Here is a 5000-nt window from a genome sequence, read left to right as displayed (position 1 = left end):
AGTAATCAATGCAGAGCCATCAAACTACAGAAAATATATACAACTGTCCGTATACATGCTGAAAGAGTCTGCCACAATGGGAACCACACGTCAGCCAGACACTCTGATCACGCACCACTCTCTGCTTCTAACAGGCGCACATACAATATGTAAGCACCAGCATGGAACAACATCCAGTGCATCCTCTCCGCCACATTACACAATCCACACTATCACAACCAGACCAGGAGGTCCATGCGGAAAATAGAATATCCCACCCTTTCGACATCCACCATTGCGCAGATAAGGCACCAACACCCACACATGTCCTATACAACGGTGCACCCAACATCACAATAGTACCTCCTGTCACAGCGCACAAACAATGACATGAGTCAAAGACACAGGTCTGACACAAGCATAGAATTGGAGCGCCGCCTCTAATAAGCCAAAAGGTGCATCCTGACGTGACAAATCTCATCATGTCACAAGCATTCACTTACTATAATCACTATCAACGAACCTGCCGCCCCGCCCCCCCCCCCCCCCCCACACCTTTCCTTACAACAACGTGTAACCTAACCTAACCCATGTTGTACCTTAACCTAACCCATGTTGTACCTTAACCTAACCCATGTTGTGCCTTAACCTAACCCATGTTGTGCCTTAACCTAACCCATGTTGTCCCCTAACCTAACCCAAGTTGTCCCCTAACCTAACCCATGTTGTCCCTTAACCTAACCCATGTTGTGCCTTAACCTAACCCATGTTGTGCCTTAACCTAACCCATGTTGTCCCCTAACCTAACCCATGTTGTCCCCTAACCTAACCCATGTTGTGCCTTAACCTAACCCATGTTGTCCCCTAACCTAACCCATGTTGTGCCTTAACCTAACCCATGTTGTCCCCTAACCTAACCCATGTTGTCCCCTAACCTAACCCATGTTGTCCCCTAACCTAACCCATGTTGTGCCTTAACCTAACCCATGTTGTGCCTTAACCTAACCCATGTTGTCCCCTAACCTAACCCAAGTTGTCCCTAACCTAACCCATGTTGTCCCCTAACCTAACCCATGTTGTGCCTTAACCTAACCCATGTTGTGCCTTAACCTAACCCATGTTGTGCCTTAACCTAACCCATGTTGTCCCCTAACCTAACCCATGTTGTCCCCTAACCTAACCCATGTTGTGCCTTAACCTAACCCATGTTGTCCCCTAACCTAACCCATGTTGTGCTTAACCTAACCCATGTTGTCCCCTAACCTAACCCATGTTGTCCCCTAACCTAACCCATGTTGTCCCCTAACCTAACCCATGTTGTGCCTTAACCTAACCCATGTTGTGCCTTAACCTAACCCATGTTGTCCCCTAACCTAACCCATGTTGTCCCCTAACCTAACCCATGTTGTCCCCTAACCTAACCCATGTTGTCCCCTAACCTAACCCATGTTGTCCCCTAACCTAACCCATGTTGTCCCCTAACCTAACCCATGTTGTCCCCTAACCTAACCCATGTTGTCCCCTAACCTAACCCATGTTGTCCCCTAACCTAACCCATGTTGTCCCCTAACCTAACCCATGTTGTGCCCTAACCTAACCCATGTTGTGCCCTAACCTAACCATGTTGTGCCCTAACCTAACCCATGTTGTGCCTTAACCTAACCCATGTTGTGCCTTAACCTAACCCATGTTGTCCCCTAACCTAACCCAAGTTGTCCCCTAACCTAACCCATGTTGTCCCCTAACCTAACCCATGTTGTGCCTTAACCTAACCCATGTTGTGCCTTAACCTAACCCATGTTGTGCCTTAACCTAACCCATGTTGTCCCCTAACCTAACCCATGTTGTCCCCTAACCTAACCCATGTTGTGCCTTAACCTAACCCATGTTGTCCCCTAACCTAACCCATGTTGTGCCTTAACCTAACCCATGTTGTCCCCTAACCTAACCCATGTTGTCCCCTAACCTAACCCATGTTGTCCCCTAACCTAACCCATGTTGTGCCTTAACCTAACCCATGTTGTGCCTTAACCTAACCCATGTTGTGCCGTAACCTAACCCATGTTGTGCCTTAACCTAACCCATGTTGTGCCTTAACCTAACCCATGTTGTGCCTTAACCTAACCCATGTTGTGCCTTAACCTAACCCATGTTGTGCCTTAACCTAACCCACGTTGTCCCTAACGTAACCCACGTTGTCCCCTAACGTAACCCACGTTGTCCCCTAACGTAACCCACGTTGTCCCCTAACGTAACCCACGTTGTCCCTAACGTAACCCACGTTGTCCCCTAACGTAACCCACGTTGTCCCCTAACGTAACCCACGTTGTCGCCTATCGTAACCCACGTTGTCGCCTAAACCTGCTCTGTAATTGTTATACGACTCGTTCAATTAGTGTAGTGTTGCCCACCCGCAACCCTCGCAATATAGTTCGCTACTCGCACTGCCCCGCTCCCCTGTGTATCGCTTCATGTTAAACACCTTGCAAGTCTTGCTGACTTTCCACATGCTCCTGCTGTACACTGTAATGTGGATGGCAGCAGGGCGTACATGCCGCCCCCCCCCCCCCCCACCTCTCCCCACGTCCCCACCTTGCCCCCTGCCTTCGCAAGGTGGTTGGTGACAAGTTTGCATGTTCAATGCCCTTCGCATGCGACGTACGCAGGCTACGTTGTGGTGCGGCCTGTGTCAACTGTCCGCTGATGTCGTACGCGTGAACCACAATCTGTACTGCACATTCGTCCTTATGTACTGAATGATACATCGTGGCACATGTGTGACCGTACAACGACTGCGCCCAAAAACGGCGGACCATACAGTGCAAATATTGTGCACGCAGCTACGTGTCGTCTCCCTATGAGAGCTGGATTGCAGTGTGGTACGCCATAGAGACGTGTGGGAGGAACGGACGCCGTGGATGGCGATCAGCATGAGCTGTCTGTTGATGTATTCGGACCTAGTCGTCTCTCCTCACACACCGTGATGGCATGGTGCAGCGCGTTCCATATCTGCGACATGCTACAGAAGCCGGTTGACAGTCGTTCGAGCAATGGACATCGCATACGTACGGGGGCCACCTTCCACGTATTGTCTAGGCGTGCACATTTTGTTGCGTGTATGTGGGCAGACGTAGTGTGGCGTGACACCTGACACAGGCATGCAATAATGGTTGAAGTTGCAAATGGCGATGGACGCCTACGTTTTCTGGTGAAGTTACGCAAATGAAGAAATGGTAACCCGTTGTGGTGCGGTTGTTCTCGCTAGGGGTGAATCGGTGATGGCGACGATAGGTTGAGGTACTAACCGGTTGTTCCAGCGATACCCACCATGCCGACGAAACTGAACGGCATCTGGGTGTGAAGCGATACGCGGCGGTGGCTGGGTGGGACCGTCCCCGGCCGGTGAGGGGGCGCCTCCCGGCGTGCTGGCCGCGCGGTGCGTGGGCGCACGCGCTACAGCCGGCTGGTGGGGGCGGCCAGTGGCAGGCGCGCCGGCCGACGGACGCGGCAGGCGTCGCAGCTGCGCGCCGGCGCACCCTGCGCGCGGCGCCGTGCGGCCAAAGTAGGTCCTCGCGGGCCCGGTGCGAAGCGCGGTGGACATCTGCAGTGTGCTGGTCCGATTGAGGACTGTGTGCGTTGAGGATGCGCCGCCGCCCGGCGCTCGGCGCCGCGACGCCGTCTGCTGCTCGGTCGCCCCAGCGGTTCTCGCTGGTGGTTTGTATCGCAGCTGTGCGGATGTGTTGGCGTGTGCGCTGTGCTGGGAGAGTTCGCTTCGGCACCCAAGTGGGGCTTTTGTCCTTCTGTGGCGCTGGCGTTGGAGCTGCCGGTCACCGTAGGTGGCGCGTGTTGTCTCCCGCCGGCAATGCCACGACAGCACGCTCCCGGGCCTCTGTCGGCAGCGGCAAGCTCAGTTGGGAGCACGGGTGGTCGCACCGAAAGCGTCTACTCGCCTAACTCCGGGCGATTGCGCCTCTCTCGAACCCGACCAAGTACTTGGGACGGCGCTGCGCGCCGCCGGGACCTGAGAGGGTTTCGAGGTGTATTGTGCAGGGGAGCTCAGCCTCCTCCTGTTTGCAGAATGATTGAGCGGACGCTTGCGTGTTCGCGCGGGCCCCCGGGACACACTCCCGGGCGGCCGGCTGCTCAGCTCTAGTTGACGCAGCTCCCTGGTTGATCCTGCCAGTAGTCATATGCTTGTCTCAAAGATTAAGCCATGCATGTCTCAGTACAAGCCGCATTAAGGTGAAACCGCGAATGGCTCATTAAATCAGTTATGGTTCCTTAGATCGTACCCACGTTACTTGGATAACTGTGGTAATTCTAGAGCTAATACATGCAAACAGAGTCCCGACCAGAGATGGAAGGGACGCTTTTATTAGATCAAAACCAATCGGTCGGCTCGTCCGGTCCGTTTGCCTTGGTGACTCTGAATAACTTTGGGCTGATCGCACGGTCCTCGTACCGGCGACGCATCTTTCAAATGTCTGCCTTATCAACTGTCGATGGTAGGTTCTGCGCCTACCATGGTTGTAACGGGTAACGGGGAATCAGGGTTCGATTCCGGAGAGGGAGCCTGAGAAACGGCTACCACATCCAAGGAAGGCAGCAGGCGCGCAAATTACCCACTCCCGGCACGGGGAGGTAGTGACGAAAAATAACGATACGGGACTCATCCGAGGCCCCGTAATCGGAATGAGTACACTTTAAATCCTTTAACGAGTATCTATTGGAGGGCAAGTCTGGTGCCAGCAGCCGCGGTAATTCCAGCTCCAATAGCGTATATTAAAGTTGTTGCGGTTAAAAAGCTCGTAGTTGGATTTGTGTCCCACGCTGTTGGTTCACCGCCCGTCGGTGTTTAACTGGCATGTATCGTGGGACGTCCTGCCGGTGGGGCGAGCCGAAGGCGTGCGACCGCCCCGTGCGTGCTCGTGCGTCCCGAGGCGGACCCCGTTGAAATCCTACCAGGGTGCTCTTTATTGAGTGTCTCGGTGGGCCGGCACGTTTACTTTGAACAAATTAGA

General features: G+C 53.7%; 1 non-coding gene across 1 annotated transcript in view; it reads left to right on the top strand.

Moving 5' to 3' along the window:
- Nucleotides 1-4142: 4142 nt before the first annotated feature.
- The window catches only part of LOC124744534, a 1909-nt gene continuing 1051 nt past the window's right edge, over nucleotides 4143-5000 (top strand). The window contains exon 1 of the ribosomal RNA XR_007010811.1: nucleotides 4143-5000. This exon is cut by the window's right edge and continues 1051 nt beyond it. This is a non-coding gene — a ribosomal RNA (small subunit ribosomal RNA).

This window comes from Schistocerca piceifrons, unplaced genomic scaffold, assembly GCF_021461385.2.
Source record: "Schistocerca piceifrons isolate TAMUIC-IGC-003096 unplaced genomic scaffold, iqSchPice1.1 HiC_scaffold_297, whole genome shotgun sequence".
Taxonomy (NCBI): domain Eukaryota; kingdom Metazoa; phylum Arthropoda; class Insecta; order Orthoptera; family Acrididae; genus Schistocerca; species Schistocerca piceifrons.
Note: the sequence above shows the minus strand (reverse complement) of the source record. Positions and strands in the feature narration are given on the sequence as shown.